This window comes from Scyliorhinus canicula, chromosome 2 (genome assembly GCF_902713615.1).
Source record: "Scyliorhinus canicula chromosome 2, sScyCan1.1, whole genome shotgun sequence".
Taxonomy (NCBI): domain Eukaryota; kingdom Metazoa; phylum Chordata; class Chondrichthyes; order Carcharhiniformes; family Scyliorhinidae; genus Scyliorhinus; species Scyliorhinus canicula.
Genome location: NC_052147.1, coordinates 1,842,892 through 1,857,591, shown reverse-complemented (window position 1 = coordinate 1,857,591; position 14,700 = coordinate 1,842,892). Strand labels below are relative to the sequence as shown.

The 14,700-nt window shown below is 53.5% G+C and overlaps 1 long non-coding RNA gene across 1 annotated transcript in view; it reads right to left on the bottom strand.

The window, feature by feature from the left end:
• LOC119962350 overlaps positions 1 to 14,700 on the bottom strand; it is a 43,710-nt gene that overhangs the window by 28,301 nt on the left and 709 nt on the right. The window contains exon 2 of the long non-coding RNA XR_005459836.1: positions 7,435 to 7,533. This is a non-coding gene — a long non-coding RNA (uncharacterized LOC119962350). The remainder of the gene's footprint in view (positions 1 to 7,434; positions 7,534 to 14,700) is intronic.

The following is a 14,700-nucleotide window of genomic DNA, read 5'->3' as shown; positions in this document are numbered from 1 at the left end:
AGTCAGCACCTTCAGGAGAGGAGGGGGACCCTGTACCCCAGTGAGAGTCAGCATCTTCAGGAGAGGGGGGTGGGGGGAATCCTGTACCCTAGTGAGAGTCAGCATCTTCAGGAGAGGAGGGGGACCCTGTACCCTAGTGAGAGTCAGCACCTTCAGGAGAGGAGGGGGACCCTGTACTCAAGTGAGAGTCAGCACCTTCAGGAGAGGGACCCTGTACCCCAGTGAGAGTCAGCACCTTCAGGAGAGGGACCCTGTACCCCAGTGAGAGTCTGCACCTTCAGGAGAGGAGGGGGACCCTGTACCCCAGTGGGAGTCAGCACCTTCAGGAGAGGGACCCTGTACCCCAGTGAGAGTCAGCATCTTCAGGAAAGGAGGGGGAGTCTGTACCCCAGTGAGAGTCAGCACCTTCAGGAGAGGAGGGGGACCCTGTACTCAAGTGAGAGTCAGCACCTTCAGGAGAGGGACCCTGTACCCCAGTGAGAGTCAGCACCTTCAGGAGAGGGACCCTGTACCCCAGTGAGAGTCTGCGCCTTCAGGAGAGGAGGGGGACCCCGTACCCCAGTGAGAGTCAGCACCTTCAGGAGAGGGACCCTGTACCCCAGTGAGAGTCTGCACCTTCAGGAGAGGGACCCTGTATCCCAGTGAGAGTCAGCACCTTCAGGAGAGGAGGGGGCCCCTGTACCCCAGTGAGAGTCAGCACCTTCAGGAGAGGAGGGGGACCCTGTACCCCAGTGAGAGTCAGCATCTTCAGGAGAGGGGGGTGGGGGGAATCCTGTACCCTAGTGAGAGTCAGCATCTTCAGGAGAGGAGGGGGACCCTGTACCCTAGTGAGAGTCAGCACCTTCAGGAGAGGAGGGGGACCCTGTACTCAAGTGAGAGTCAGCACCTTCAGGAGAGGGACGCTGTACCCCAGTGAGAGTCAGCACCTTCAGGAGAGGGACCCTGTACCCCAGTGAGAGTCTGCACCTTCAGGAGAGGAGGGGGACCCTGTACCCCAGTGAGAGTCAGCACCTTCAGGGGAGGAGGGGACCCTGTACCCCAGTGAGAGTCAGCACCTTCAGGAGAGGAGGGACCCTGTACCCCAGTGAGAGTCAGCACCTTCAGGAGAGGGACCCTGTACCCCAGTGAGAGTCAGCACCTTCAGCAGAGGAGGGGGACCCCGTACCCCAGTGAGAGTCAGCACCTTCAGGAGAGGGACCCTGTATCCCAGTGAGAGTCAGCACCTTCAGGAGAGGAGGGGACCCTGTACCCCAGTGAGAGTCTGCACCTTCAGGAGAGGGGGGGGGGGGGGGAGTCTGTACCCCAGTGAGAGTCAGCACCTTCAGGAGAGGAGGGGGACCCTGTACCCCAGTGGGAGTCAGCACCTTCAGGAGAGGGACCCTGTACCCCAGTGAGAGTCAGCATCTTCAGGAAAGGAGGGGGAGTCTGTACCCCAGTGAGAGTCAGCACCTTCAGCAGAGGAGGGGGACCCCGTACCCCAGTGAGAGTCAGCACCTTCAGGAGAGGGACCCTGTATCCCAGTGAGAGTCAGCACCTTCAGGAGAGGAGGGGACCCTGTACCCCAGTGAGAGTCAGCACCTTCAGGAGAGGGGGGGGGGGGGGAGTCTGTACCCCAGTGAGAGTCAGCACCTTCAGGAGAGGAGGGGGACCCTGTACCCCAGTGGGAGTCAGCACCTTCAGGAGAGGGACCCTGTACCCCAGTGAGAGTCAGCATCTTCAGGAAAGGAGGGGGAGTCTGTACCCCAGTGAGAGTCAGCACCTTCAGGAGAGGAGGGGGACCCTGTACTCAAGTGAGAGTCAGCACCTTCAGGAGAGGGACCCTGTACCCCAGTGAGAGTCAGCACCTTCAGGAGAGGGACCCTGTACCCCAGTGAGAGTCTGCGCCTTCAGGAGAGGAGGGGGACCCCGTACCCCAGTGAGAGTTTGCACCTTCAGGAGAGGGACCCTGTACCCCAGTGAGAGTCTGCACCTTCAGGAGAGGGACCCTGTATCCCAGTGAGAGTCAGCACCTTCAGGAGAGGAGGGGGCCCCTGTACCCCAGTGAGAGTCAGCACCTTCAGGAGAGGAGGGGGACCCTGTACCCCAGTGAGAGTCAGCACCTTCAGGAGAGGAGGGGGACCCTGTACCCCAGTGAGAGTCAGCACCTTCAGGAGAGGAGGGGGACCCTGTACCCCAGTGAGAGTCAGCATCTTCAGGAGAGGGGGGTGGGGGGAATCCTGTACCCTAGTGAGAGTCAGCATCTTCAGGAGAGGAGGGGGACCCTGTACCCTAGTGAGAGTCAGCACCTTCAGGAGAGGAGGGGGACCCTGTACTCAAGTGAGAGTCAGCACCTTCAGGAGAGGGACCCTGTACCCCAGTGAGAGTCAGCACCTTCAGGAGAGGGACCCTGTACCCCAGTGAGAGTCTGCACCTTCAGGAGAGGAGGGGGACCCTGTACCCCAGTGAGAGTCAGCACCTTCAGGGGAGGAGGGGACCCTGTACCCCAGTGAGAGTCAGCACCTTCAGGAGAGGAGGGACCCTGTACCCCAGTGAGAGTCAGCATCTTCAGGAGAGGGACCCTGTACCCCAGTGAGAGTCAGCACCTTCAGCAGAGGAGGGGGACCCCGTACCCCAGTGAGAGTCAGCACCTTCAGGAGAGGGACCCTGTATCCCAGTGAGAGTCAGCACCTTCAGGAGAGGAGGGGACCCTGTACCCCAGTGAGAGTCAACACCTTCAGGAGAGGGGGGGGGGGGGAGTCTGTACCCCAGTGAGAGTCAGCACCTTCAGGAGAGGAGGGGGACCCTGTACCCCAGTGGGAGTCAGCACCTTCAGGAGAGGGACCCTGTACCCCAGTGAGAGTCAGCATCTTCAGGAAAGGAGGGGGAGTCTGTACCCCAGTGAGAGTCAGCACCTTCAGGAGAGGAGGGGGACCCTGTACTCAAGTGAGAGTCAGCACCTTCAGGAGAGGGACCCTGTACCCCAGTGAGAGTCAGCACCTTCAGGAGAGGGACCCTGTACCCCAGTGAGAGTCTGCGCCTTCAGGAGAGGAGGGGGACCCCGTACCCCAGTGAGAGTCAGCACCTTCAGGAGAGGGACCCTGTACCCCAGTGAGAGTCTGCACCTTCAGGAGAGGGACCCTGTATCCCAGTGAGAGTCAGCACCTTCAGGAGAGGAGGGGGCCCCTGTACCCCAGTGAGAGTCAGCACCTTCAGGAGAGGAGGGGGACCCCGTACCCCAGTGAGAGTCAGCACCTTCAGGAGAGGAGGGGGACCCTGTACCCCAGTGAGAGTCAGCACCTTCAGGAGAGGAGGGGGACCCTGTACCCCAGTGAGAGTCAGCATCTTCAGGAGAGGGGGGTGGGGGGAATCCTGTACCCTAGTGAGAGTCAGCATCTTCAGGAGAGGAGGGGGACCCTGTACCCTAGTGAGAGTCAGCACCTTCAGGAGAGGAGGGGGACCCTGTACTCAAGTGAGAGTCAGCACCTTCAGGAGAGGGACCCTGTACCCCAGTGAGAGTCAGCACCTTCAGGAGAGGGACCCTGTACCCCAGTGAGAGTCTGCACCTTCAGGAGAGGAGGGGACCCTGTACCCCAGTGAGAGTCTGCACCTTCAGGAGAGGGACCCTGTACCCCAGTGAGAGTCTGCACCTTCAGGAGAGGGACCCTGTATCCCAGTGAGAGTCAGCACCTTCAGGAGAGGAGGGGGCCCCTGTACCCCAGTGAGAGTCAGCACCTTCAGGAGAGGAGGGGGACCCTGTACCCCAGTGAGAGTCAGCACCCATCGCCAGTTGGGCAAAATCCGTCTCCAGGCTATCAGGGAGGCAACGGCCAAAACAGAAGTGCCCCTCACCCCCTGGACTCCCGGTCTTCCGACATCCTGAATATCGTCACCTCTGGACCACCACATCCGGCACCTCGGACATCACGCACGAGAATCCCTGCCAGAACCTAGGCACGCCCAGAACATGCAGACAAGATTCGCGGGGCTCCCCTGGCACCGCCCACACCTATCCTCCCCCTCGCACCGCCCACACCTATCCTCTACCGCACCGCCCACACCTATCCTCTACCGCACCGCCCACACCTATCCATTGCACATTGGGAAAGTTCAAAAAACCCTTCGCTCTCGGCCTCCCAAACCTCCACGGGTCGGTCCACTCCCTCCTCCCACCTTCCCATGCACACCATAAACCCGCTCAGCTCCGCCGACACCCTCGTGGACTTGGGACTTGACTGATCCAAGTTCGGATCTATGACCGTTTTTAAATCGCCCCACGATCAACCAATGCGAGTCCAAGTCCGGAATCTTCTCTATCACCCACCTCTAAGTCCCAGTCATCCCAATGCGGGGCATAAACATTCACTGGCATTCCCTCAACTTCCCACTCACCATCTCATATCTCCCCCCCACCCCCCTGGGAACGGCTACAATATTCCCCACCTCGAACTCAACCCGCGTATTAACCAACCCCCCCCATATCCAGCCCAAAATGAAGCCCCTGCCCCACCCATCCCTTTCTCAACCTCGTCAGCTCCCCCAGCTTCAGGTGCATCTCCTGCAATAAAGCCACGTCCGCTTCAAACTCCTCAGATGGGTGAACACACGTGACCGTTTAACTGGCCCATTCAACCCCCCCCCTCATGTTCCATGTGACCAGCCTACAAGAGACTAGTTAGACTACACCTGGAATACCGTGAACAGTTTTGATCCCCTTATCTCAGGAAAGTTTGCGTCTTTCTTCCTTGTGATCAACCACAGAGACAATATTCCTAATATCGTCCAAGTTTTTAAATCATGCCCCCTACATTTAAGTCAAAATCATTGATATCTATACCGCTAACAGCAAAGGACTCAATACTGCGCCCTGTGCAATCTCTCCTCACAGCACAGGCGGAGTTTTTGTTAAAATTTAGAGTACCCAATTATTTTTTCCAATTAAGGGGCAATCCACCTAACCTGCACATCTTTGGGTTGTGGGGACGAAACCCACGCCGACACGGGGAGAATGTGCAAACACCACACGGACAGTGACCCAGAGCCGGGATCGAACCTGGGACCTCAGCGCCGTGAGGCAGTAGCGCTAACCACTAGGCCACCGTGCTGCCCTTGGGGCGGAGTTTTTAAGGTCAGCTCTAAAATGGATGGTGAGGTCGAGAGATGGAGCATTTTAGGAAGGGGATTTCAGAGCTTGGGGCTAAGGTACAGCCGCTAATAATGGGCTGGTGAAAATCAGGGATGCATAAGAGGCATAATTGAAGAAGTGCATAAATATCAGAGGGCTATAAAGATAGACAAGGTTATAAAGATACAGGCCGGAATTCTCTGCTCCCCACGTGGCGTGGGAGAATCGTGGAGGGGCCTCCCAACATTTTTTACGCCCCCCTGGCGCCCCCAGCTATTCTCTCCCCCCCCCCCCCCCCCCCTCCGGGGCTCGGAAAAATCGCCGCTCGCCGTTTTTTACGGCGGAAGGCGATTCTCCGAGCCCGATGGGCCGAGCGGCCAGCCCTTCACGCCCGTTTCACCACGGCAGCAACCACACCTGGTCGCTGCCGTTGTGAAACGGGCGCTGGATGCCCATTTGGGGCATCTAGGGGCCCGATTTGGACGGGAGGACCGCGACTGTGCTCGGGAGGGGACAGGCCCGCGATCGGTGCCCACCGATCGTCGGGCCAGCGTCCAAAACGGACGCACTCTTTCCCCTCCGCCGCACGGCAAGATCAAGCCGCCACGTCTTGCCGGGCAGCGGAGGAGAAAGACGGCACCGCGCATGCGCGGATGACATCAGAAAAGCGCCGTTTCCACATCATTGGGCACGGAGCATCATGGAGCGGGCCTCAGGCAATGACCTGCGGCGGTGGATACTCGGCGTGCCGTACGCCATGAGTACGCCGTTTTTCAGCGGGTGGAAAATTGAAAAGCCGGCGCCAGTCCCGATTTCAGTGCCAAAACGAATTCTCCGTCCCGTCGTCGAACGCGATTTCAGCGTCGGGGAGCAGAGAATCCAGCCCCATGTCTTACAAATTTGGTTGAATTTTTCGAGGAGGTAACTAGGTGTGTAGATGACGGTAGTGCAGTTGATGTAGTCTACATGGACTTGAGTAAGGCCTTTGACAAGGACCCACATGGGAGGCTGTTCAAGAAGGTAAGAGCCCGTGGGATCCAGGATCCGTGGGATCCAATTGTCTGAGTGGCAGGAGGCAGAGGGTGATGGGTGAAGATTGTTTTAGTGACTGGAAGCCTGTGTCCTCTTGTGTTCCGCAGGGATCGCTGCTGGGCCCCTTGCTGTTTATAGATCATTAATGATCTGGATGTGAATGTAGAAGGTATGATCAGTAAGTTTGCAGATGCCACAAAAATGGCTGGTGTGGTAAATAGTGAGGAGGGAAGCCTTAAATTACAGGATGGTATAGACGGGCGAGTTAGATGGACAGAACTGTGGCAAAATGGAATTTAACCCTGAACATTGTGAGGTGATGCATTTGGGAGGGCTAACAAGATAAGGGAATATGCAATGAATGGTAGGATCCTAGGAAGTACAGAGGGGCCTTGGTGCGCATGTCCATGAACCTCTGAAGACAGCAGGATAGGTAGATAAGGTGGTTAAGAAGGTATATGGGATATTTGCCTTTATTAACCAAGCATAGAATATAAGAGTAGGGAGGGTTATGATGCAGCTTTAAAACTCTGGTTAGGCCACAGCTGGAGCACTGTGTGTAGTTCTGGTCAATGAAGCATAGGAGGGGTTACACTGGGGAAGGTGCAGAGGAGATTCACCTGGATATTACCTGGGCTGAAGCATTTCAGCTATCAAGAGAGACTGGATAGGCTGGGGATGGTTTCCTTGGGGCAGAGAAGGATGTGAGGGGCATAGAAGGATGTGAGGGGCATAGATTTAAGGTAAGGGACAGCAGGTTTAGTGGGGATGTGAGGAAAATCTTTTCACTCAGAGGGTGGTAGGGATCTGGAACCTACTGCCTGAAATGGTAGCAGAGGTGGGAACCCGCACAACATTTAAGAAATATTGAGATGAGCATGTGAAATGCCATAGCCTACAAGGCATCAGCGGGCGGCATGGTAGCACAGTGGTTAGCACTGTTGTCTCCCAGATACAAGTACACTGGTGGATTATTAGGATAATACATTCACCACAGTACCCGAACAGGCGCCGGAATGTGGCAACTAGGGGCTTTCCACAGTAATGTCATTGCAGTGTTAACATAAGCCTACTTGTGACAATAAAGATTATTGTTATATTATAAGTGCTGGAAAATGGAATTAGAGTAGATAGATGCTTGGTGGCTGCCGTGGACATGATGGGCCGAATGGCCTGTTTTCGTGCTGTAAAATTCTATGACTCTATGGATCTGTTGCTCTTTTCAGTGGCTATGTATCGTGAGGAAAGAGAATGTTGGAGGAGCATTAGAAGCAGTTTTGCGGGCACATGTTGGCGCTCACCTCAGTTCCAACGGCGCTGGAAGATGCTTTGTGGCTCAGGCGGCCCTCGTCTTGCGTTGTATCCAGGGACTGGCGGGCCCGTCGCCCAGTCTTCACGATCTGGAAAGGGGGATGAAAGACAGAGGGTTTACACAAAGGAAATAGATCACAGTCCAGTCAGCTGGCTCAGTGCCCCAGGACGTACTCAGCATATTGACCAGTAGTGGGTGTGCGTAGATGTCCCACATGCTCTCCTCCTCCCTCTCTGTGTTTCTGTGTCTATGCTCCACTCGGACTGCAATACTCACAGTTGAACCATCCTGCACCTCCCCTGAACACTTTCACGTCATGTCAAAGCAGGTTTCAGCCTGAGGACCCTCCCCTCTGAGTCAGAGCGTCATGGGTTTGAGTCCTACTCCAGAGACTTGAGCACAAAATTCAGGTTGACCTTCCCAGTGCCGTTCTGAGGGAGTGCTGCACTGTCAGAGGGAGTGCCGCACTGTCTGAGGGAGTGCCGCACTGTCTGAGGGAGTGCTGCACTGTCAGAGGGAGTGTCTCGCTGTCTGAGGGAGTGCTGCACTGTCTGAGGGAGTGTCTCGCTGTCTGAGGGAGTGCTGCACTGTCTGAGGGAGTGCTGCACTGTCAGAGGGAGTGTCTCACTGTCTGAGGGAGTGCTGCACTGTCAGAGGGAGTGCCGCACTGTCTGAGGGAGTGCCGCACTGTCTGAGGGAGTGTCTCGCTGTCTGAGGGAGTGTCTCGCTGTCAGAGGGAGTGTCGCACTGTCTGAGGGAGTGCTGCACTGTCAGAGGGAGTGCCGCACTGTCTGAGGGAGTGTCTCGCTGTCTGAGGGAGTGCTGCACTGTCTGAGGGAGTGCCGCACTGTCTGAGGGAGTGCCGCACTGTCTGAGGGAGTGCTGCACTGTCAGAGGGAGTGTCTCGCTGTCTGAGGGAGTGCTGCACTGTCTGAGGGAGTGTCTCGCTGTCTGAGGGAGTGCTGCACTGTCTGAGGGAGTGCTGCACTGTCAGAGGGAGTGTCTCACTGTCTGAGGGAGTGCTGCACTGTCAGAGGGAGTGCCGCACTGTCTGAGGGAGTGCCGCACTGTCTGAGGGAGTGTCTCGCTGTCTGAGGGAGTGTCTCGCTGTCAGAGGGAGTGTCGCACTGTCTGAGGGAGTGCTGCACTGTCAGAGGGAGTGCCGCACTGTCTGAGGGAGTGTCTCGCTGTCTGAGGGAGTGCTGCACTGTCTGAGGGAGTGTCTCACTGTGTGAGGGAGTGCTGCACTGTCTGAGGGAGTGCCGCACTGTCTGAGGGAGTGTCTCGCTGTCAGAGGGAGTGCCGCACTGTCTGAGGGAGTGTCTCGCTGTCTGAGGGAGTGTTTCGCTGTCTGAGGGAGTGCTGCACTGTCAGAGGGAGTGCTGCACTGTCTGAGGGAGTGCTGCACTGTCTGAGGGAGTGCCGCACTGTCTGAGGGAGTGCTGCACTGTCTGAGGGAGTGCTGCACTGTCTGAGGAAGTGTCTCGCTGTCTGAGGGAGTGTCTCGCTGTCTGAGGGAGTGCTGCACTGTCTGAGGGAGTGCTGCACTGTCTGAGGGAGTGCTGCACTGTCTGAGGGAGTGCCGCACTGTCTGAGGGAGTGTCTCGCTGTCTGAGGGAGTGCCGCACTGTCTGAGGGAGTGCTGCACTGTCTGAGGGAGTGCCGCACTGTCTGAGGGAGTGTCTCGCTGTCTGAGGGAGTGTCTCGCTGTCTGAGGGAGTGCTGCACTGTCAGAGGGAGTGCCGCACTGTCTGAGGGAGTGCTGCACTGTCTGAGGGAGTGTCTCGCTGTCTGAGGGAGTGCCGCACTGTCTGAGGGAGTGCTGCACTGTCAGAGGGAGTGCTGCACTGTCTGAGGGAGTGTCTCGCTGTCTGAGGGAGTGCCGCACTGTCTGAGGGAGTGCTGCACTGTCAGAGGGAGTGCCGCACTGTCTGAGGGAGTGTCTCGCTGTCTGAGGGAGTGCCGTACTGTCAGAGGGTCAGTACTGAGGGAGTGCTGCACTGTCAGAGGGTCAGTACTGAGGGAATGCCGCACTGTCAGAGGGTCAGTACTGAGGGAGTGCCGCACTGTCAGAGGGTCAGTACTGAGGGAGTGTTGCACTGTCAGAGGGTCAGTACTGAAGAAGTGCTGCACTGTCAGAGGGTCAGTTCTGAGGGAGTGCCGCACTGTCAGAGGGTCAGTACTGAGGGAGCGCTGCACTGTCAGGGGGTCAGTACTGAGGTTGCACTGCACTGTCAGAGGGTCAGTACTGAGGGAGTGCCGCACTGTCAGAGGGTCAGTACTGAGGGAGTGCCGCACTGTCAGAGGGTCAGTACTGAGGGAGTGCTGCACTGTCTGAGGGAGTGTCGCGCTGTCTGAGGGAGTGTCTCGCTGTCTGAGGGAGCACCGCACTGTCAGAGGTGCTGTCTTTCGGACGAAACATTAAACAAAGAACCCATCTGCCCCCTCGGGTGGATGAAAAAGAATGAATCACCCCGGTCTCCAATCGCAGTTCAAACTGGCTCAGTCAGTGACAGGACACAGAGATGGATGTTTTACGGGAGGAAGATTTGCGATGAAGTTCTCCAGAGCAATAAATTTGGATCAACTACTCATTTTAACTTTTATAAGCGACCTCGGTTTGGATGATGGGAGCAGCAGTCTAAAACTTGCAGATGATACCGAACCTGGCAGTGTAATGGATAGAGCTGAGGATAGTTAGTGGCCTCCAGATAACAGACAGGACAGTGAAATGGACAGAACTCTGACAGATGAGTTCACGGGGCAAAAGTGTGAATGGAGGAATTTTGTGAGGCCTAATATAGAAAGACGGTGCACTATTAATCACCTGATTCAGAGTGGAAAGAGCAGGAAGAGCTCAGTGTCTGAATATCTAAATCTTTATGTTTGATTTGTTTTGATTTATTATTGTCACATGTATGAGTATACAGTGAAAAGTATTGTTTCTTGCATGCTGTACAAACAATGCATACCGTACATAGGGAAGGAAGGAGAGACTGCAGAATATAATGTTACAGTTATAGCAAGGTGTAGAGAAAAGGTCAACTTAATACGAGGTAGGTCCATTCAAAAGTCTGATGGCAGTAGAGAAGAACTGTTCTTGAGTCGGTTGGTACGTGACCTCAAACTTTGGTATCATTTTCCTGACGGAAGGAGGTGGAAGAGAGTATGTCCGGGGTGTGTGGGATCCTTAATTATACTGGCTGCCTTTCTGAGGCAGCGGGAATTATAGATAGAGTCAATGGATGGGAGGCTGGTTTGCGTGATGGACTGGGCTACCTTCACACAGGATGGCAGGATAGGATGTAAAGGTGGTTAAAGGTCATCAGAGCGACTTGCGTTTTGAAATGGGAGCAATGGACTACAAAAGCAAAGATGCTGCTGAACATTCTAAATCAGCCGGAATGTTGTGGACAATTCCAGGCCCCACCCTTTAGGAAAGATGTAAAAGTCTTAGAAAAGGAACAGATGAGATTTACTAGGATGTTTCCGGGGCGAGGGATTCCAGTTATGAGGAGAATTTGGAGAAGTTAGGACTCTTCTTGCAAAAAGAGGTTTGGAAGGTGATGAGAGGTTTTGATAGAGAAAAACTATTCCTTCTAGGAGAGGGTCAATAACATTGGAATGTGATCGAGAGGGGAGATATGCTTTCACTCAAGAGAGTTGTTTCCATTGAATTGAATTTACAGTGCAGAAGAAGGCCATTTGGCCCATCGGGTCTGCACCGGCTCTTGGAAAGAACACCCCACTTAAGCCCTCACCTCCACCCTATCTCCGTGAACCAGTAACCCTACCTAACCTAAGGGCAATTTATCACGGCCAATCCCCCTAACCTGCACATCTTTGGACTGTGGGAGGAAACCGGAGCACCCGGAGGAAACCCACGCAGACTCGGGGAGAACGTGCAGACGCCACACAGACAGTTACCCAAGCCGGGAACTGAACCTGGGACCCTGGCGCTGTGAAGCGACTGTGCTAACCACTGTGCTACTGTGCTGAATATTTGGCATGGAAAGCTCTTGGAAGCGGATTCCTTGAATTCTGTTGAGAGTTAGAGAGGGGCTTGAGGATGAGGATATTACTGTCACCTCTCAGCTTCACTATTCCACTGAACACTCGACTACCCTCTTTAGTTCAACCCTCCAGACATTACTGCTGCCTATGTCTTAACTTGCACTAAGTTCCATTCCTCTGTAATCCTTGTACTCACTGACCCACATTCGCTCAATTTTCAAATTCTCTCATGTTGTTTTCAACACCTTCTGTCGCTGGCCCCTCACTATCTCTCCAATTCTCCAATTTCTTGCAGCTATATAGCTAAGCTTAGCAATTCCCCCCCTAAACCTCTCAGCCTATCAAGACTCTCTCTAAACCGTGGGCAGCACGGCACCACAGTGGTTAGCACTGTTGCTTCACAGCACCGGGGACCCGGCTTCGATTCTCGGCTTGGGTCACTGTCTTTGTGGAGTCTGCACGTTCTCCCGTGTCTGCGTGGGTTCCCCCGGGTGCTCCGGATTCTTCCCACACGTCCCGAAAAAAAGATGTGATTGTTAAGTGAATTGGACATTCTGAATTCTCCCTCTGTGCACCCGAACAGGTGCTGGAATATGGCGACTAGGGGCTTTTCACAGTAACTTCATTACAGTGTTAATGTAAGCCTACTTGTGACACCAACAAAGATTATTCTTATAAACCTCTCTCCCTATCAATACTTTCCCTGAACCTCTCTACTGAGACACTCTCTGAACCTCTGTCAGTACTCGTTCTGAACCTCTCTATCAAGACTCTCTCTGAACCTCTCTATCAATACTCTCTCTGAACCTCTATCAATACTCTCTCTGAACCTCTCTATCAATACTCTCTCTGAACCTCTCTATCAATACTCTCTCTGAACTTCTATCGATCCTCTCTCTGAACCTCTATCGATCCTCTCTCTGAACCTCTATCAATACTCTCTCTGAATCTCTATCAATACTCTCTTTGAACCTCTCTATCAATACTCTCTCTGAACCTCTATCGATCCTCTCTCTGAACCTCTATCAATACTCTCTCTGAGCCTCTGTCAATACTCTCTCTGAACCTCTCTATCAATACTCTCTCTGAACCTCTCTATCGATACTCTCTCTGAACCTCTCTATCGATAATCTCTCTGAACCTCTCTATCAATACTCTCTCTGAACCTCTCTATCGATACTCTCTCTGAGCCTCTCTATCAATACTCTCTCTGAACCTCTATCAATACTCTCTCTGAATCTCTATCAATACTCTCTCTGAACCTCTATCAATACTCGCTCTGAACCTCTGTCAATACCCGCTCTGAACATCTCTATTAATACTCACTCTGAGCCTCTCTGTCAATACTCTCTCTGAACCTCTATCAATACGCTCACTGAGCCTCTGTCAATACACTCTCAGATCCTCTATCAATACTCGCTCTGAACCTCTGTCAATACTCTCTCTGAACCTCTATCAATGTTCTCTCTGAACCTCTCAATCAGTACTCTCTCTGAACCTCTCAATCAATACTCTCTCTGAACCTCTGTCAATACTCTCTCTGAACATCTCTACCAATACACTCTGTGAACCTCTATTAATACTCTCTCAGAACATCTCTGTCAATACTCTCTCTGAACCTCTGTCAATACTCTCTCTGAACCTCTATCAATACTCTCTCTGCACCTCTGTCAATACTCTCTCTGAACCTCTATCAATACTCGCTCTGAACATCTCTATCAATACTCTCTCTGAACCTCTGTCAATACTCTCTCTGAACCTCTATCAATACTCCCTCTGCACCATTGTCAATACTCTCTCTGAACCTTTATCAATACTCTCTCTGAATCTCTATCAATACTCTCTCTGAACCTCTATCAATACTCTCTCTGAATCTCTATCAATACTCTCTTTGAACCTCTATCAATACTCGCTCTGAACCTCTCTATCAATACTCTCTCTGAACCTCTATCAATACTCTCTCTGAACCTCTATCAATACTCTCTCTGAACCTCCCTGATCGAGGTTCAGAGAGAGTATTGATAGAGAGGCTCAGAGAGAGTATCGACAGAGAGGTTCAGAGAGAGTATTGATAGAGAGGTTCAGAGAGAGTATTGATAGAGAGGTTCAGAGAGAGTATTGACAGAGGTTCAGTGAGAGTATTGATAGAGGTTCAGAGAGGTTCAGAGAGAGTATTGATAGAGAGGTTCAGAGAGAGTATTGACAGAGGTTCAGAGAGAGTATTGATAGAGGTTCACAGAGTGTAGCCTCACGGTAGCATGGTGGTTAGCATCAATGCTTCACAGCTCCAGGGTCCCAGGTTCGATTCCCGGCTGGGTCACTGTCTGTGTGGAGTCTGCACGTCCTCCCCGTGTGTGCGTGGGTTTCCTCCGGGTGCTCCGGTTTCCTCCCACAGTCCAAAGATGTGCGGGTTAGGTGGATTGGCCATGCTAAATTGCCCGTAGTGTAAGGTTAATTGTTGGGTTACGGGTATACGGGTTACGTGGGTTTAAGTAGGGTGATCATTGCTCGGCACAACATCGAGGGCCGAAGGGCCTGTTCTGTGCTGTACTGTTCTAAAATACTCTCTCTGAATCTCTATCAAGACTCTCTCTGAACCTCTCTATCAATACTCTCTCTGAACCTCTATCAATACTCTCTCTGAACCTCTCTATCAATACTCTCTCTGAACCTCTGTCAATACTCTCTCTGAACCTCTATCAATACTCTCTCTGAGCCTCTATCAATACTCTCTCTGAGCCTCTATCAATACTCTCTCTGAATCTCTATCAATACTCTCTCTGAACCTCTCTATCAATACTCTCTCTGAATCTCTATCAATACTCTCTCTGAACCTCTCTATCAATACTCTCTCTGAGCCTCTATCAATACTCTCTCTGAGCCTCTATCAATACTCTCTCTGAACCTCTATCAATACTCTCTCTGAACCTCTCTATCAATACTCTCTCTGAACCTCTATCAATACTCTCTCTGAGCCTCTATCAATACTCTCTCTGAACCTCTATCAATACTCTCTCTGAACCTCTATCAATACTCTCTCTGAACCTCTGTCAATACTCTCTCCCCCCCCCCCCGGGCTTAGTATCCGTCCCCCCCCCCCCCCCCCCCCCCCCCGGCTCAGTGTGTCCCTCTCCCCCCCCCCCCCCCCCCGGGCTCAGTGTCTCCCCCCCCCCCCCCCCCCCCCCCGGGCTTAGTGTTCCCCCCCCCCGGCTCAGTGTCCCCCCCCCCGGGCTCAGTGTGT